This window comes from Paroedura picta, chromosome 6 (assembly GCF_049243985.1).
Source record: "Paroedura picta isolate Pp20150507F chromosome 6, Ppicta_v3.0, whole genome shotgun sequence".
Classification (NCBI taxonomy): Eukaryota; Metazoa; Chordata; class Lepidosauria; order Squamata; family Gekkonidae; genus Paroedura; species Paroedura picta.
In genome coordinates, this window is record NC_135374.1 from 95,056,128 (window position 1) to 95,076,444 (window position 20,317).

Sequence of the window (20,317 nt, forward strand, 5' to 3'; positions counted from 1 at the left end):
AGTTCTGGAGGCCTCACGTAGGTAAAATTGAAAGGGTACAGAGGAGAGCGATGAGGATGATTTGGGGCCAAGGGACCAAGCCCTATGAAGATAGGTTGAGGGACTTGGGAATGTTCAGCCTGGAGAAAAGGAGGTTAAGAGGGGACATGATAGCCCTCTTTAAGTATTTGAAAGGTTGTCACTTGGAGGAGGGCAGGATGCTGTTCCCGTTGGCTGCAGAGGAAAGGATGCGCAATAATGGATTTGAAATACAAGTACAACAATATAGGCTAGATATCAGGAAAAAAAAATCAGAGTCAGAGTAGTTCAGCAGTGGAATAGGCTGCCTAAGGAGGTGGTGAACTCCCCCTCACTGGCAGTCTTCAATCAAAGACTGGATACACACTTTTCTTGGATGCTTTAGGACAGTGGTCCCCAACCTTTCCGAGGCTGGGGACCGGCAGGGCATCGGGCCGCGCCCCCGCGGACCGCGCGGGTCACGCCCGCGGATCGGGCCGCGCCCGCAGGCCGCGCCCACGCCACGCCCGCTGATCGGGCCGCACCCGAGCCGCGCCCGCGAGCCGCGCCCGGGCCGCGCCCGCGGATCGGGCCGAGCGGGCGTGGCCCGCATGGGCGCGGCCCGGCCCTGATTCCCTCTCCCCGCCTCCCGCAGTAAGAAGCTTCCCGGGCCGCAAGCTTGCGGCCTGGGAAGTTTTTTACTGCGGGGGCGGGGCGGGGAGAGGGAGCCGCGGCCCGGTGCCATGGCCTTTGCGGCCCGGCACCGGGCCGCGGCCCGCAGGTTGGGGACCACTGCTTTAGGATGCTTAGGGCTGATCCTGCGTTAAGCAGGGGGTTGGACTAGATGGCCTGTATGGCCCCTTCCAACTCTATGATTCTATGATTCCATGATTCTATTCTGTATACAATGAATTTTACATATATTATTGTTAAATTTATATAAAAGCAATATATAGTTTGAATTTTATCACTGAGGAAGGATTTTAGCCAAAATACATTTGGTTCTTGTATATGAACATAATTCTTACATTTTACCATTTATTTATATGTTTGAACATTTGCCTTTATATAAAACAGGTTTTTTCAACCAGGTTTTTGTGAAACCGTGGAGTTTCTTGACAGCCGTGGAAGCTAACTAATTTTTAATATATTTTTTTTTAAATTGTTAAACATTTATCAGGTGATATGACCATATATGGTCATGCCAACCCACCTACCCCTTCCAAAATGGCCACTGATAGGCCTGTAGGTGGTGGGAAGGAGAGGGACCCCAGGTGGGCATATACACAGCTATGTTTCTGAACCACATTCTGCACGATTGCACCTCTTCTGGAGTTTCTTGAAACCTGGAGAGTGTTTCACGGGATTCTCAATGGTAAAAAGTTGAGAAAGACTGATATAAGACTAAGGTTACTTATATTCAGAACCATAAGAATGTGGATTTTAAATTATATTTTAGCTACTTTGAATATATAATTAAACTATATGCTATATTTTGTACATTAGCACTGTGTCCTTAGCTATATTTTAGTTCTTTCTCCCCCCCCCCCCATATGAGCCTTTTCGGTTACTTCACTGCCCCAAGTCTCCACCCTCAAATCTCCAGGATTTTCCAAACCTGGAGCTGGCAACCCTGAGGAGAACTGATCTCTGTAGTTGGGAGATCATTGTGATTGCTGGAGAGCTGTGGCTGCCACTGCTGTTGTGTGGGTGGTGGTGGTGGTGGCGGTGGTGGGGAGGACATCAGGTGAGAGGCTGGAACAGTGCTGGTGGCAGAAAGAGAGTGACGGGATGGGGCAGCAGAAAGAGAGAAAGTATTGGGGGCAGTGTGGCCGGTCCTGTGCAGCCTCCCACAGGGTGGCCGGGCCTCATACAGCTTCCCCCCCTCCCTTAGTCCAGAGGCACTGGTAGTGTAGCCCAGAGCTCTGTGCTGGGCCTGGTAGCAATCATGCAATCATCTGGGAGCCATGCTACGGTTGCTGCCACCAGCATCAACACATCTCAGAACCTGTGCTGAGCCCACTGTTGGCAGAGGTACAGGCCTAGTAGTCTTTCTGGGCACGGGCTGGGCAAAAATTGTGCAAGGGAGAGTCCCTTCCACAGGTATCTGTTCTCTTTTAGGTGCTACCCTTGAAGACGGGTGCAGCATCTTTGCAACATCATGCAGATGTAAGAAGCTTGACTGTACCACATGCAACCAATATTTCTTCACTTGCAGGCTTGCCAGTCTGTGGGGTGGTGGGGCCTGGAGTCTCCCTGGGATTGCAACTCATCTTCAGACTACAGAGATCATTTCCCCTGCTTTGGAGGGTAGGCTGTGTGGCATTATAGCCTGCCATTCCCAGGCTCCATCTCCATATCTCCAGGAGCTGTCAGCTCTTCTGGAGTTGTCAGTCCTATTCAGTTCCACTGGCTTCCGGTGGGCTGCGTTCCAAGTTACGGTTTTGCTCCTTGAAGCTCTCAGTGGTTTGGCTCCCAGAAGAATGTCCTCTGCCTTTGTTAACTTGGCCAAGTTGTGTAGCCAAGGCATGGCCAGAAGGCCTTTTCTGCAGATGCTCCCAAATTGTGAGATCCTATGCTGTGAAGTCATTGATGTTCTTACAGGCGTTCTGGGACAAACGTGAAGATCTTCTTATTCCAGGAGATGTTTGAAGTACAGTAACTGAACTGAAAGACAGCTGATGTTTTATGACCCCTGACGTAATTTATGGTGGATTTGAGGGTTTTATGATATTGGTTTGATTATGCATTTTGTCTTTGATTTGTTATTTTTAGCCCTCCCCCCCATATGCACAGGCGACAATTAAGCACCTTAAATAAATAAACAAACAGAACTTTGCATTCTCGAGAAAGAGAAGACAGGGGGAAAGCCTTTTCTCTAGCCTCAGCTACCTACCCCATAATTTATTGATAAAAAGCACCAAGATGAACACTTGAACAGCTTTTTTTATTCTACTCTGTGGGTAAACTTATTTTAAGAAAAAGATTTTGGCGCTGGGAGGAGACAAAGGGAAGGGGGTGAATGAAAGAATAAGCGGGCTTCTTTGTTTGTAAGGAAAGGTTTATGAACTCAGTCCCAGTTCTTGAAAACCCTGCTGAAGTCTCTGTTGAGAAACCATCTGGTTCTGAATTCTGTGGGAAAGCAGGAGACGGTAGGTATTTAGAAGTGAGGGGGAAAACACTGAGCTTTCAGAGCTTCCTTTTCTCAGGACTGGCATAGAAAACAGGCTAAGCAGAGAGGCATATGAGGAAGTGAGCTCTGACTCACGCTGGAATAAAATATGGTAGTCTTTAAAGGTGCCAGTAGACTTCTGTTATGCTTGGCCACACTAGACCAGCAGGATGACCCCTCTGGAATTGTCCTGGGCTAAACTCTGGTGAAGGCACACATGGGCAGAAGCTTACCTAGAACGAGGGAGAAGGTGTGTTTGTGTATGAATTCAGTGGTTGCCTGGGAGACTGGATCAGTGCTTAAAGTGGTGCTGAAACTTTAATCATCATGCAAGATGTGCTAGTTTGTCATCGGTAGCATGTGAGAAGAAGGGAAGATTGCAGTTTTCAGGAGTGTGAAGGAAAAGAGGCTCTTTTTGACTACTGAACTGTTGTTTCTGTGAAATAATTCTGATCTTGGACTAGTATCTATATTGCCCTGCCTGGGACTAATATCCTCTAAATGCGCTAATTGGATATGCCTATTCTGTGTATTTTATTTGCTGCACTATAACTATCTGCATCCATCTGCTTTCATATTTATTTATTTTTTATTCATCTTGCTTTAGTTTCTGCTTTCTATTTTCAGGACATTTGTGGGCACTACAGGTTCTCTATGCTTGGAAGCCCAATATGGATCAGGACTATGGAGTGTGGGAAATGGAGACATCAGCCTTCCTCACTGTATCATTTTCTCGAACTAAAATAGCTGCTGTTTGTCCAGGTGAGCTACATTTTGCAGGTACATGCTGGATTGGGTTAGTCATTGTTGGCCACTGTCCATCAGGTTATGCTGCCAGATTTCACCCCAGCCCCATTCATTCATGCATCGGAGCATCCCTGTTTTCTTCTGACAAGTGTTGGCAGGTATGACATTCAACAAATGCCATAGCAGTATGCAGAGAAATAGGTACCAGGTGTTTGGAGATGTTTGGGTGAGGCAGGGCAGGTGCCAGGAGCCACCCCGAATGTCAAACAATTATTATTTTCTTTTCGCAAAACTTGCAAAATTCAAATCACTCTAAAGTGGATTTTCAGCTTTATTACTTGACTAGGGGCCAAGCCCGTTGCATTCAGGAATACAATGGGTGCTAGATTGGGGAGGTGGGGTAGAAGAATTTAGTGGACAGCCTCTCCTTTTTAGGTCGGATTAACCTTGGCCACATGGGTGCCATTCTCTACCAGAATCGGCAAACCGTAATGGAAAAAGGAAGTGGCTAAAGAACAAATGGCAGAGCCAAAGGAGAAGGGCTGAAGGGAAGGGTGTAGTTAGAGGATAAAAGGGGCTGTGCTAAAGGGGAAAAGGGGCTTGATTATAATTTCTTGGCCAGGGCCCTTGCAAACCTGGAACTGTCCCTGTGCTTCGATAAGTCATAGATCTTCAAGGTTTCTGCTTACATTTCTTACTCATTAGAACGCATCACTGCTGTGCCAGCAACATTGTGTATGTCATTATTTTGCTTACATTTACCCCCAGCTTGACTTTGTGAAAGGGATATATCTCAGGAATTATACCACTGCGCATTTTTATGTATATCCCTGTGACAGGAACTTTGTAGTTACGTGTTTCTGAGGGGGGTGGGGGGTGGAATAGTTTACTGTATTAAATAGACATGATTATATGACTTTTTGTAACACTCTGATATGTCATTAACATTAGTATTCCAGCATTTATAAATGAAGCACTAATGTTCTTTTCGGTCAAATTGGTTCTGTTAAGGCTCTGTCCAAGAAGCATTTAATAGTATTTCCCCTGCACTATAGTCAGCAAGGTGACTTTGAAGCATTTTTATTGGCTGAAGACTTTGCATTTTTAGTGCATCAGGCTTACAATGAGATGTATTTCACAATTTTTATGTGGGAGCCGAATTCCTAATCCAGCACCCAGGATCACAGGTAAATGATTTCTTCTTAGGTGCCTGCCAGACTAGAGAAATATAAATGCAAAGTGTGTGTACATTTTCTTAAATGCCTTTTCATTATGGGGTGTGGATTGCATTATATTTTGCTATTGCTTATGCTTATAGCATTCGGGGGATGAAATATTTTATACGTCTGTTTTTTTGTGTGCATTTTTTAAAAAGGGTACGTTTCCTAAACTCAAGCACTTCCAATAACACAGAAGGCCTTTCAAAGAAAAACCATCTTCTTGGTCTTAAAAATGTTTTCTATCTCATAGTGAAGCTGGGATGTTTCCAAGTGCTCTAGCAGGAAATATGGTAGCAAAGGCAGATTATACGGCTCCAAGTAAGTCATAGTTAGCTGGTTTTATTATACCATTCCTAAGGGCCGCTTTTTATAGTACCCTCTGCCTGTGAAAACGTACGGCAATGCAATATTCTTACTAAGAATGCCTATGTGAGTTCAAGGGTTTTCTCCTATTTGATGGGCAAACCTTGGGAGGATTGCTCCTAGCAAACTGTGATTATTTGATCTGCCTGCAGTCAAAGGAAAGCCGAGATGCTACTGATGGCCTACAGAAGAATGATCTCCTAGGGCAAATCACCAGGCCCTGATCGGGGATGTGCAATCAGAAATTTATGGCTCAAGATGTAGCCCAAAAGGTGTCCATTCATAAATATTGTCAATGGTCCGAGTCCAAACTGCGTTATTAATGATAGTCATGGGAAGTGGAAAAGCTTCCAGCCCGGCTGTTTTGACAGGTTGCATACCAAAGGTGAGAGGTGCTCAAGGAAAGAGAATGACTCAGCAGAAATAGGCCTGACAGTAATAGCATAGGGTTGCCAACTCCTGCTTGGAAAATACCTGGAGATTTGGGGGTGAAAACTGGGGAAGGCAGGATTTGGAGAGGGGAGGGGCCTCAGTGGGGAATAATGCATAGAGTGCACCCTCAAAAGTGGCTGTTTTCTCCAGGGGAACTGATCTCTCTCGTCTAGAGATCAGTTGTAATCCTGGAAGATTTCCAACCAACACCTGGTGGTTTTTACCAAGCAAGGTTGCCCTGATTGGGCATGAATGTATATAGCGTTTCCCACTTTCTGCAAGTATTGGCTTTGATTACACACAGTACTCTTCATATGAGACATTTTGTGTCCTGGAGAGGTACCTGTTGCTTGTTGGAAACACATGATGTAAACAAGGATAGAGGCTAGATGAAGGGCCAGTTTATCCATGTAGCACATGCTTCCAGGGGCTCCTTGTGATGCACCTCTCCCCATGGGTTGGGGCTATAACCACTCTCTTCCCCCTCCCCTTTCCCGGTTTAAGGACACTTGGAGTAACACCCCTTTCCACTGTGCAGGGGGCCTTCCTCCCTTAGTCTACTCCCACCACAATTGTTCTCTGGTATGGCCCCGCGAATCCTTAAATCACTCCTGGCTAGAGGTAAGGCTTGGCCTCCGGCTTGATTCCCCTTCCTCCCTTCCCTGTGATAGGAAGCTGACCTGCAATAGGAGGAATGAGGCAAATGCTTTGCTTGCGCACGCTGGCGGCAGGACGGCAGAAAAGGAAGGAGTGCATAGAGGTAGTGAAGCCAGCATCCCTTGGATAATAAGCAGCTTCCTAAGTTACATCCTGGGGGGAGGCAGAGGATTACGGTCTTACTGTCATGAAGAACAAACACTCAGTTGGAGGATTCTTAAGAGATGTATCAGTGATGACAAAGGATTAGGGGTAGTCAAATTGCGGCCCTCCAGATGTCCATGGACTACAGTTCCCATGAGCCAGCAATTGCCGGCAGGGGCTCATGGGAATTGTAGTCTATGGGCATCTGGAGGGCCACAGTTTGACTATCCCTGGATTAGATGATCTGTCAGTGTAGATGAGGTATACTCCTACTTAATTTACTAATTTGCTCTCTCCTTATATCTGTACTCCTATGATTCTTGTTCCATTGTCTGAGGAAGTGTGCGTGCACACGAAAGCTCAGACCAAACTTGATTGGTCTTAAAGTTGCTGCTGGACTCAAATTTTGTTCTGCTACTTCAGATCAACACAGCTACCCACCTGAACCCATTTACTCAAAAATGAGAAATCATGGTGGAAAACCTTTAGAATAGCATGGTGATAAGCACATCTGCTCTGTCAAGCAGCCACTGAGGGCTTGTGGGTGAGGCTTCATGGGCCCTAGAAAAGGGTAATAAAGGTTAGGCTGTAGTAAGCCTGGAGTTATCCTTTTGCTTATATTCTAGCAGGGAATACTAGCAGGAGAAAAGGTGGATGCTCATGACCCACTGGTAAATTGCATTCCTTCAGTCCCGAAATGTGTGTATTAGAATGTGATAACATTTCTTTAGCATTCTGTATATATCTTAGCAAGGGCAAGTGTGTTTCTAGTACATCTGCAATGCATTTACTGCACCTTTGAAGGCCCGTGGAATGTTACCATTTGGCACAGACTAGACAAATACGGGGTGTTTATGTCGTGAAATCATTCTTGGTCAGGCTTTTGTGGGGGTCATCAGGCTAGCTTGATTTTGTACATTTTCACCTTACAAATATCACTGAATAGCCGTCTGTTTGTCCATGGTTGCTGATTCTTCTTCTTCTTCCTCCATTTTTGGCAAAGACTTCTGCAAATATAGTTTAGTAAGGTATCAATTTTATGGACAGAGCATCCATTCAGATAATAAATTCTACCAGACAAGGTACGTTTAAATCAGGGGTAGTCAAACTGCGGCCTTCCAGATGTCCATGGACTACAATTCCCAAGAGCCCCCTGCCAGCGAATGCTGGCAGGGGGCTCCTGGGAATTGTAGTCCATGGACATCTGGAGGGCTGCAGTTTGACTACCCCTGGTTTAAATAATAATATTGAGAGAGGGCCGCTTCATCACATACCTCCCCCCTTTCCCTGTTCATACTCATAAAACGCAAATGGGAATGTGTTTTGGCTCCCTGGTCCCTAAATGACCATGCACAAAGAGAAGAACATTTTCTTTTTGCATGGGGAAATGTAGATTTGCGGTCCTGCAGCAACATGGACCACGGCAGTTTTTAAATTAAGAAATCACAATCAGGAAATGGAGAGGGGAAGGAGGGTGCGAGAGCAGGCAAAACTCTGCTGAGACTGTTGCGCATTTCTCCCTCCACCCGGGCTTGCCCCTGTTTTCTCCCTGGATCTCTGTGCAGCAAGTAGTGGCAAATTGAGTTTTGATGATTTCCTTCATTCTGGAGCAAATTTGACTACAACTCGTGCCAGCCCCTTCAGAGCCCTGGGCTGCTGCTGATGTCACGTGAAACAGCACTAAAACCCCAGAGCTACAAGAGGCTGTCCTGGGGACGAATTCCTCGTGTAGAATCGGTCCAGCAAAAGATAGTATTTGAGCCACTCCAGGATGCATGACTATGAGACTGTGCCATCCTATTTAGACATCCTGGCTTCGAAGGGCGCTTTAGATTGTCGAAGGCTGCAATTTTTTACATGAGAGAAAGCTGCAGGGAGGCTTAGGTCTACGCAAAAGAGCCCGTGCAACATGCTGGAAGCTTGCTAGAAGATCTTGGGTCAGTCATGTACTCTCAAGCTAACCTGCCTTGCAGGTTATGGATGAAGAGAACCATGTGAGCAGCTTTGGGTCCCCACACCGGAGAAAAGAAGTTTATGAATGAAGTAAATAAAAATTACTTTATTCATAAGATGGTCAAAGAAGAGCAGCATGCAAAAATATAATAGTAATATAATAATAATAATATTTGGGGTGTAAAGCTGTACCTCTGAGCAGACTTTGGAGCAGGCTTCATTAAACTCGGTGTACTGACTTCCAGGTAGTAATAAAAATGATTTGGCTATAAGTAATGAAATCAGGAAATCTCTAGTTCAGATCTCAGATCTGGCATGAAAGTCAGTGGCCTTAGGCAGGTTATTGGGGTGTATCCAACCATCCACAGACTTTGTGGTGTGGGATTTCCCACTTTCCCTGCTAATATTATTAAGTTGTTATTGTGAAAACTGTAAACTTCAGGAAATGAAAACTGGCGGAGTGCAGTTGGCAACAATAAGTGATATTTCTAATCAGTGAGGCAATTTGAGGGAGACCTTTTGGCTCCAGTCCCCTTTCCCCTGACCTTGGCTCTGTATGCCGCAAAGAGAAACCAATATAAGAAGGTGGACTCCCGTGCAGATTTTGAAGTCCTGAGCAGGCCTGTTGTTAGTTAAAAATAATTTAAATTGCACTCTTTGAACCTCCTAAGCTAACTCATTGCAGCAAGTTATTATTTTGATCAGGCTGCTCCTGAAGATTCTTGGCAACCGCACTAAAATAGCTTTCCCTTGTGAATAAAGACCAATCTGCTCTAACAAATTAGAAATGTGTTAAAAGACAAAATAAACATACGTTTTTGGGGCCAGACCTTCATCTCTGCGGTGGCAGGGCAAAGCTGCTTTTAAACCAGTTTAATCTGTTAATATAGGAAATGTGGAGAGGAATGTCGATTTAGATATTACTCGCGTGCTGTCTGCTGGCTGTGCAGGGGATGGTACAGAAGGCAAACGCAGTTCAGCAAGAGGCCATTTTCTCATCCAGTGACTGGGCAACTGCTCTCAACAATACAGGAGAATCAGAAGTTTGCCAGGATTGCTCCATGGACTTTCACACTAGTTCCATTCCTGTTAAGGGCTCATATAAAGGGCCTGCTGGGTAGGGATGAGCTGGCCTCTCTGTTTTCTAATTATTTTGGTATTCACTTTTGCCACTGAGCTTGACTTTCTCCTGAGCCCGTTCCGCACATGTTGCGCTTTCAGTCTGCTTTTGCAGCTGGGTTTTCCTGTGTGAAACAAGAAAATCTACTCGTAAAGTGCATTGAAAGTGCATTATCCAAAGTGTGCGGAATGTGATTGCAAGGCATATCATAATTTCTTGCTTTCCCCCACTAGTTCCTGAGAGCAACAATCCTGATCCTCTGATGTTTTGATGTTTTGAAGGAAAAGGATGTCCTTTTTATATCATTCACACACAGCAAAGTCAGGGTAATAAACATTTGTAACAAAAAATTCAGACAGCCCACCAATTTGCGTGGAAATTAATCTGACTTTCAGGTAACCAATTAGATATGTATGTATGTATGTAGATGGACAGACAGACACACATGCCATGCATACACACACACAAAGTAAAACTATCTGACAGCCCTGAGCCAGTTAGACTGCTCAATTCGACTGAGCCAGTTAGACCATAATGGTTAGACTGCTGAAGTAGGATTTGGGAGACCCAGTTACAAATTCCATCTTTGCCAGCTTGGGCCAGTCTCATTATTCTCATAGGATGGTTGTAAGGATCAAATGAAGCACTGGAAAACAATGGAAGTCACTTTGGAGAGAAAGGCAGCACGTCTTAAGTAAAGAAAACAAACAATCTTATTTGCAGTCCAAAATAAACAAACAAACAAACCACAGCTGCATTATTCTGTGTAACATCACTGTGGTATGCATACTTCTGATTGTTATAGTAACAGCAACTTTTGTGGCACATTTTTAATGTCATTGTGCATTAAAAATACATATCCCTGTTGTAGTTCTTCTTAGAGTTCGGAGGGTATTGGCCATGATCCAGAGATAGTTGCACGTAACTCTTGAGCACTTTTTAACGGCTAGCCTAGTGTAGCGGGTGAGAACATGTCTTCATATTTACAAGACAAAACACACCTGTATTTTGCAATGTTTAGATATGGATTGTGCTGAATATATATCTGCTTCCAGTATGTCCATGTAGCTTCCAGTCCAGCAAGGGAATATGAGATTTTCACATGATCACATCTGCCATGTTTGATCAGTGTGTCTGTGCACATTGATCAGTGAGCTGATGATGCCTGTATGAATGTGTCCTAATTATCCTCAAAACTATCAAAACACTCTGAACAACTTCTGTGTGTGTGTGTGTGTGTGTGTGAAGTGCTAGCTTGGTGTAGTGGTTAGGAGCATGGACTTCTAATCTGGTGAGCCAGGTTTGAGTCCCCGCTCCCCCACATGCAGCCAGCTGGGTGACCTTGGGCTCACCAGAGCACTGATAAAGCTGTCCTGAATAAGCAGTAATATCAGGGCTCTCTCAGCCTCACCCACCTCACAGGGCATCTGTTGTGGGGAAAGGAAAGGGAAGGTGAATGTAAGCCGTTTTGAGACTCCTTTGGGGAGAGAAAAGCAGCATATAAGAACCAACTCTTCTTCTATTGACTCATGGCAGCCTCAAGACAAGTAATTTAGCAGAGAGGGTTTGCCTTCTTCTGCAGAGTCTTCCTTGGAGGTTTCTCATCTAAGCAGCAGCCCTCCTCAGCTTCCGAAATCTGGTGAGATTGGACTGTACAGCCCACATAAGAAAACAAGAAATGCTTCGCTGGTTCACACCAAGCCCTATCTAGACCTGCATGTTGTTTCCAATTGTGACATGCTGCTTATCTGGAACTGACAGGTGTGCTGCTGCTAGGTGTGTGGTGATTTTTCTGTGGTAACAGCACACCCGTTTCTAAGTTGTGTCTTCTCATGCGAAGGAATAGAGTTGCCAGCTATGGGTTGGAAAATAACTGGAGATTTGGGGGGGGGGGTGGAACCTGAGAAGGGCAGGGTTTGGGGTCTAATACCAATGAGACTACCCTCCAAAGCATCTCTTTTCTCCAGGTGACCTGAGCCTGTTCTGCACACAATAGATAATGCACTTTCAATGCACTTTAGAAGTAGATTTTCCCGTTCCGCACAGGAAAATCCAGCTGCCAAAGCACATTGAAAGTGCATTATCCTATTTGTGCAGAGTGGGCCCTGACCTCTGCCTCCTGGAGATGGATTGTCACCCCAGAAGATCGCCATCCACCACTTGAAGTTGGCAATCCTACCAAGGAAAGGCTTCTCTTAACCTCTTGAAGTAAACTTCCTGCCTTCAAAGAGCCATAATTCCAGTGCCTTAATGTTAGTGTAGCCAGCTAGCCATTCTAGACTGTCATGGTAATGCTGAAGCACGCTCATAGCTGTGCTTTTAGCTTGTCGGAACATAATTCAAAATGCTCTATCCTGCTATTAATTTCCGTTGTGCTCAGAGGAATAAGCATAGTAGTTAGCATTTCTGAGGGATTGTTTCTACTCCTGGATGCTGTCTGCTTTTCCTGTGTGGGTCATTCCCCCCACCCCACCCCTTGCCCATTCAGAACAAGGAGTTATTTACACATCAGCCTCTGAGAGAACCCTAATAGTCCCTGAGTGATGAGATCATTGGAGGAGCTGACTGCAGCAGTTTCCCTCCCACCTGACTGGTGAAACCACGAAGATGTTACCTCAGTGAGTAATGTTATAGCACAATTGGGGCGGGGGTGTTTCCCAGGTGTAATGCTACACTTCAAACATCATTATAGAAACATTGAAAACTTTATAGCCCCGGCAGAATGTTAAGGCCAAGCCTTGCAAATCTTCCCTCATACTGTCTTCGCTAGCCTAACAATGAAGACCAAAGCAAGGCCACATTGGCCTCTGTTGACCAGAAATATGTTTCCAGGCATCATATTTTATTCAAAGCTGCCTCTTGACTATAAAGAGCGAAATTCTCGGGGGGTTGTGGCTCCTGCCAGCTCTGTTGCCTCTTTTGTATAACCACAGCATTGAAAACGAGCTGTCTCCTGACAACTTGTCTGGCTCGTTGCCTTCTGATTTGGGGGGGTTGGAGAGTGTGTAGGAGATTGCATGGATCGTCTTTCTCCCTGTCCACAACTGTGGGACATTCCTGTGGTAAACGGCTGCAAGACATATGAGGGAAGTCAATGACAGAAGGCAAACACTTAATGCACGCATCCCCAAAGGGGTGATCTGACATCAGGAGGCCAAGATGGGGGAGAGAAAGTTCTGTGTGCCACCAGCAGCTTTCCTGCAAATCTTTCATGTCTGTTGCATGAGGCCCTGCAAACTAGATTTGGCCCCTGAAGGACTGAAATCCAGCTCTCGGTTGTTCTGTCAGACTTTAATCAAGTGGTGGTTGAATGGTTTTTCTTTTACGTATGAGAAACTTGGCAGCGCTAGTTCCCTCTTTTGAATTTAAACTGTGGGACACTCCAAAGCTCTTGTGTTTGTTTTATTGAGAGACAGTGTGCCATTTTGTTTAGGAGTGTGGACTTCTAATCTGGTGAGCTGGGTTCGATTCTGCGCTCCCCCACATGCAGCCAGCTGGGGGACCTTGGGTTAGCCACAGCACTAATAAAAGCTGTTCTGACCGAGCAGGAATCTCAGGGCTCTCTCAGCCTCACCCACCTCACAGGGTGTCTGTTGTGGGGAGAGGAAAGGGAAGGCGACTGTAAGCCACTTTGAGACTCCTTCTGGTAGAGAAAAGCAGCATACAAGAACCAACTCTTCTTCTTCTTCTAGAGTTGCCAACCTCCAGGTGTGGCCTGAGGATCTCCTGTCATAAAAATTGATGATGACAGGGATCAGTTCCCCTTGAGAAAATGGCTGCTTTGAAGTCAGGGCTCAGTGGCCTTGTACTCTGCTGAGGTCTCTCCCCTTTCCCCAACCCCAAACTCCCCAGGCTCCACTCCCCAAAACTCCAGGTATTTCCTCACCCAGAACTGGCAACCCTAGTTGTTGCTTAAAAAAAACGAAAAAAAAAAAGATGGCAGTATTATGCCAGTAATTAGTATCGTGACCTAACTTCTTTTAAGGTTATAGAATGGCTACTAGGATTACACCACACCAGCCTTTCTTAACTTTTTTACCATTGTGAAACCACTAAAACATTCTTCAGGCTTCGAGAAACCCCAGAGTATGATTGGGAAGCATAGCTGTGTACACACCCACCCTCTCCAGGCCCATCATTGGTCGTGGGTGGTGGTGGTGGTGGTGGTGGGGGGTTGACATGACCATATATGGTTGTATCATCTGATAAATATTTAACAATTAAAAAAATATTAAAAGTTAATTAACTCTCACCCATCTGGGTAACCCCAGGGATTCCCAAAACCTTGGTTAAGAAAGTGTCTACCAGACATACAACCTGCCTTCTTGGTAGAGTAGGCAAGTGCTGTAGGAATAGTGTACTAAAATCTTCATAGGACTGAAATATAAAGGTCTACCACTATTTTCCTACCTCTAATAATTTGTCCCAACTTGGTGATTGATGGCTTTTTTTTTTAATTGACACTTTCCTCCTAATCCCAGACATGGAAGAATTGCAAACAAAACTGGGCAGAATTGAACATTCATATATTCAAAATTCATATTTCAATTAGCATTTATGTCATAGTTTGTTAGAGGTATACACAGAAACTACACTGAAATAGCCTTTGTGTCTTCTGTGTACATATTAAAAGTGCAAGATATATCTGCTCAGTCTTGAAAATCAGTCTGATAGGGTCAAGTTGAGTTGGATGTGCTAGCAGATTGTTTTGGACTACCTTTGCTCTCTAAACATATAGTGCAGCCTCTCTCAACCTTTTTTTTTTACCATTGAGAAGCCCCTGAAACATTCTTTAGCCTTCAGAAAATCCGAGAAGTGGCATGATTGGTCAGAATATGGTTGGGAAGCATAGCTGTGTACATGCCCAGCTGGGAACCCTCCCCTCCCACCCCCTCCAGACCTATCGTCGGCTATTTTGGGACGGGTAAGTTGACATCACCATATGTGGTCATATCACACAATAGATATTTAACAAATTTTAAAAATATATTAAAAAGTAACTCCCACCCATTTAGGAAACCCTTCCAGGGTCATCAAGAAACCCCAGGCTTTCATGAAACCCTGGTTGAGAAAGCCTGATATAGTGCTACATTTGATAAACATTCCCTTGGACACCAAACTCAGTTGAATGATAAATATACCAGTCCCTGAAAACCATTGAGTATATTTAGCTGCTCTGCTCTGATGCCTCACTACAGTCTTGGTTTGCCAATCTCCAGGTGAAGATTTTACATTACAACTGGTCTCCAGACTACAGAGATCAGTCCCCCTGGAGAAAATGGCGGGTTCAAAGAGTGGACTCATAACCCACTGAGATTCTCCTCTCCCCAAACTATCCATCCCCAAACCTCCAGGGATTACCCACAAATTAGGTAGCTCTTTCATTTGAGAGAGAGCATCTTATTTTGGAGGAAGTCTCCCCACCTAAACTATAGAAAACCCTCAAACTTTGTGAGCATAGTCGCAGAATAGACCCATCATTTTCATATTGGCCCATAGAACTTGGGAAAAACAATGTTGTGGCTTTGGGTTGAAAAATAGATAATTGTATGTATACTTTCTGGAACTATCTCTGGATGGGCCAATTCCCAGAGCTTTTGACTTTGTTTTTCTTTCCACTCTGAGTATTCTTTTTTAAAAAATAGAAAAAAAAACAACTGGGGAGAGAACTTGAATTCTACCTTTTGGGCAACTGGCCCAGCAGTTAAAATTGTGTCTTTCCTAGTGACACGTACATATTTCATGGCGAGAATAGTTCCTTTTATCGTCTTCGTGGAACCTTCATGGCTTGTGGATTCCTGAAGGTTTTTTATTTGAACTTCAGGAAGGGAGCAGGAGGAACACTTGTGATGGAAAAGTCAGAGAAAAGTTACTGGAGAAAGAAAAAGGGAATTGGGATTTCAACTCATTTTGAAGAGCTGTTTTTTTGTATCCTGCTTTTTACTCCCCTTCCTCTCCCCACAACGGACACCCTGTGAGGTAGATGGGGCTGAGAGAACTCTGAGAGAACTGTGACTGTCCCAAGGTCACCCAGCTGGCTGCATGTGGAGGAGTGGGGAATCAAACCTGGTTGTCCAGATAAGAGACCACCACTCTTAACCACTACACCAAAGTGGCTGTCTTGGAGGAAAAGGAAGAAAGGGAAACTATAGAAAGGAACAAGATACATAATGTGCAGTATTGTGATAGGTGGCGACAAAAATTATGAAAATGGATTGCACTGGTTTCAAATGCAATTCATCTTGAACATGGTGCCTCAAGCTAGAAGGTCTGGCCCACTGGATACCACCAAGGAAGTTGTGGATCACCATGCAGAGGCAGGCAAAGGCAATCCACCTCTGTTTGAGAGCCAGCTTGGTTGTAGTGGTTGAGAGCCGTGGCTTCTGATCTGGAGAATCTCTCCCACATGCAGCTGGCGAAGTGACCTTGGGCTCATCACAGTCCTGTTAGAGCTGTTCTCACAGAGCAGTTTCTCGCAGAGATTTCTCAGTCCCACTTCTTTTTCTTTCCATCCTGAAAATGCTATGGGGTCTCTGTAAATCAGCTGCGACTTGATGGCACTTTCAGCCATCAAGCTCCTGGCTCCTGATCTACCAGATGATTCAGGGATGGTTCGCTTGCCTTATCTGTATTGGAGTGCAGGTGTTTGAAAATTACAGCATGAAGATGCCTTTTAAGTCTAAACTTAAGCATATGTGTTTTTAATTTGAATGTTAAATGCAGTTCAAATTGAATTGTGCTATAGGCTCATCCTGTTGTACAAATTAAGGTTTCTAAATAAGTGCAAGGTAAGTTTGTAGCCCTTGGCTCCAGCAAAAAAGAAGAAGAAAAAAGTGTGTTTGAGCTGACCACCCAGGGAGCTATTCGGTTTCAGATCTCTGGATATATTATTCTGCCACTTGAAATTAAGTGATATGACTCATTGATGTCACGGTGAGTTCAAAGGTATGTAGATATCAAGATGGGCTGAAATGCTGACTTGGCTCCATGCAACTTCCCTTTCAACCTTTGGGAGCCAGAAAGGTTCCCAAGGCCCATCCCATTTACAGCGCCAAGAAATATCTGGGAACTTTGGAAGCAGAAGGACTTTGCTTCCCTGTCTTTGCTTCCTGCCAGCTCAGAACTGCACCAGCATGAAAATTCATCTGTTCAGTCGACGAGCCCAGTCCCAGCACACAAATCCACACAATCACAACTTCCTAGGAGTCCAATAAGACCATCTCCCTTCCATGTTTCACAGTGGGCATGAAAAGACTGTGATAATGAAGGAAGGAAGTAACTAAGGTGAGTGCCCCTTTGACTGGAGGTGGATAAGGAACAACGAGGCAAGGAGAACGTCAGTAGCTTCTGAATAAAGGGAGCAAATATGGTAGTGTAGGATCTGGAGCAGTATTTGGAGTGAAAGCCATACAAGACACATGTCGATGCACCTACGGGAGAAAGGAGACCCGAAAATATGAAAATGGAGGCATATAATAAGGCAAATTATAAGACTTGTATGCAAAGCTCAGCTCATAAATTAAGGATCCCTTTGGAGATGGGAGATTCAGTTCCTAGGCCACCAGGATAGAGAAGCAAGATAAATATTAAGAGACTGAACAGTCATCTTGATTCAAGCACCTCTGCCATAAGCTTGTTAGGAGCAAATCAGGCAAGTCAACCTGCCGAACGATCTACCTCAGAGGTGTGTTATGTAGATTGCTGAGATATGAAGTATTTTGAAAACAAAGCTGTAGACAAAAAGTAATATAATAACTTGTTTACTTTCAAGGAGGAAAGAAGGCACCATGGGAATGCACAAATAATGTCCAGGAGCTGCTGTAATTGACTGTCAGATGTGATTTTCTTCAGCAGTTCCCAAGACTTAATAAGGAAGATGTGTCCTGTTTGGCTAGGTGGAAGTTTGGGTAGGTGAAAATGAAGCCATCCATGACATCTACAAGTAATGCCATCGATATTTCTATCACTTTTCATGCTTTTTCAGAGCCATTGCTATCTTAATCTGCAGCTTTTGGGAGGAGGGACCGCCTCTCCCTGCAGAGGCGGCCTATTGGTAAGTTTCTATTGGCAGTCTTATTGCCTGCTAGGGGGCTGGTCCGCAAAACATTTCCCTTGTGAATTCCTTAGCCATTTCAGGCGTAGTTCGCATTACTAGCTGGGGCAGGACGAAGCTGGGGATGCTCATTTGGTCGTGTGCGTCCTTCATCTGTACTACATTGCTGTCGACATTCATCCATATTCTGTTGTTGCGTCATGCTGCACTCCTCTGAAATAATTCACAGTCCCCAAAATTATTTTCAGGGATCTAATTGGATCAAAGCAAGCCACATAGAGTACTGATTAGATTTATGTATCAAAGCAGTTGATTAGGCACAATGGTTAGCCGTTCTGGCAGGAGCAAATCAAGTAAAGTGCATGCAAACACAGTGCGTTACCTCACTCATGATGAATATCATTGGTGTCAGTTGACAGTCACTACGTGGCCGGCGGTTCACTTCAGTGGAAGACAACGTTCTTAGACTGGGTCTTCCCAGGGATGGCAAGGAAGAAGAAGAAGAAGAAGAAGAAGAAGAGTTGGTTCTTATATGCCATTTTTCTCTCCCCAAAGGAGTCTCAAAGCAGCTTACAAATCTTCCCTTTCCTCTCCCCACAACAGACACCCTGTGAGGTGGGTGAGGCTGAGAGAGCCCTATTACTGCTCGGTCAGAACAGCTTTATCAGTGCTGTGGCGAGCCCAAGGTCACCCAGCTGGCTGCGTGTGGGGGAGGAATGGGGAATCAAACCCGGCTCGCCAGATTAGAAGTCTACCCTCCTAACTATTTCACCAAGCTGGTGGAGGCAGACACCCATAATCATGCCTAACTGTATTGCTGTTGAGTTGGAGTGTGCAAAAATACGTACCTCTGGATGGGATCGTCAGGATGCTGTCCATTTGATGGCCACCCACCTGGGGTGCCCAGAGTTCCACTGGCTGGATGATCCTGGTTAAAAGGGAAATTATTCTCTTTGCTTTCAAGGAGTAGGTCAACATTCCCTTGTGTCACCTTAGTGCAACAGACTCTTCCTCGACATGGACAGAGAACAACTGAGACAAGTAACTGAATGATTACATTTAAGGCAAATCCATCCATTCTTGCCAACTCTAGTCTCACCTTCTACCTGACTATCCTGGGAAATTGGGCTCCAGTGCTTGGACTTTATTCTCAAGGCAGTTTCCTCCTGCTGCTAGCGCTCCACCCTCTCCTGCTAAGTATTGACGGCATAGAGCACTATGCAACTTGGTAGGAAAGAAACCCTGAAACGTTTCAGGAGTCCTTTCCCCTCCCCCATATCTCCTTAAAAATTGTGATATTTTTGGATGATTTGGCTTTTACTAATTGCCCTGGCTGAGTTTCCTTACCCTGTTTCCTTTTATTAGATTTCTTTCCATTTCTTTTGGGGGGCAGTATTACTGAAACGTGACAGAGGGAAAAACAAGCCAATCCTCTCCTAACTCATATACTACCCGCAGGACTGGAGGTCGTGCAGATATCAGAATACAGGCAACTGATTAGTGCAGTGAAATGATATGAGATCTCCACTCTACATCTGTTTTACAGATATAAAAATGCTTTTTTAAAAGCCTGTACTGTCAGTATTCATCCCAATTAACAAATCTCAACCTATATTGTTCCTGGTATGGATTTATTTTCTGTATAAACATACAGCACCATTACAGGTCTTACTTAGTTTCTTTCTTTTTTTCCTTCTGCAAATTCAACATATAAGGGATTCCCTTCTTTGATTGCCTAGGGTAAAATAAATAGCTCCTTCCCTTCTACTGCCTTCCTTCCAGTCTCTTGCCTCCCTCGGCTTGAGGCATATATTAGTACATGCCCAAAACCACAGAAACAGAGGATTCCAGTATAATGTTCCCGTGGAGCAGTAAAAGTTCTCCCTTTCTACCAGGCACATTAACACGCACAGTATGTTAAATTATACAAGGTACACATTGGTGCAGGGGTTTAGATTGGAGGCCAGATTCCTGGTTGGCATAGCATTCCAGCAAGCTCTTAGCCAATAAAGGCATGAGATGGCCACACAAGTTGTAGCTCCTTGGAAATATCACAGACGCCACTTGGCAGGAACTCCAGGAGAAAGCAACAAGGCAAAAATTAGTACTGTAGCAGTGTGGTTTGCATAGATACACATGGCCACCCCCTCCACCCACGACCTGGTAGTTCCTGCCTTTAATTACTATTTGAATGCGAGATAATAAATAATAAATTTAGACCCCACAAATTCGTCTGTGATCAAACCCTGGTTCAATGGGATGTCTGAATGCCGAATGAAAACTGTAATTTGCTAGCTGACACAAAATTACCATTCGGCAACACTGTAGTTTACCAATCCTGGTTTGCTAGCTGTGGTCTGTTGACTTGCTTGAACGACCAATCACAGAGGCAAAAGTATAACCTTCCTTCTTATAGATGGGGGAAGAAGCAAAAAGCAAATGGACTGGTTATATGGGAT

The 20,317-nt window shown here is 44.7% G+C and overlaps 1 long non-coding RNA gene across 2 annotated transcripts; it reads right to left on the bottom strand.

Moving 5' to 3' along the window:
* Nucleotides 1-7,474: 7,474 nt before the first annotated feature.
* On the bottom strand, nucleotides 7,475-18,978 carry LOC143840736 (uncharacterized). 2 transcript variants are annotated; one of them, XR_013232359.1, is made up of 3 exons: nucleotides 18,707-18,978; nucleotides 18,241-18,331; nucleotides 7,475-7,739 (listed from the first exon to the last, which is right to left on the bottom strand). It is a non-coding gene; the product is annotated as an uncharacterized LOC143840736 (long non-coding RNA). The 2 variants fall into 2 exon arrangements; XR_013232360.1 differs by lacking the exon at nucleotides 7,475-7,739 and adding an exon at nucleotides 17,567-18,110.
* Between the last annotated feature and the right edge of the window lie 1,339 nt (nucleotides 18,979-20,317).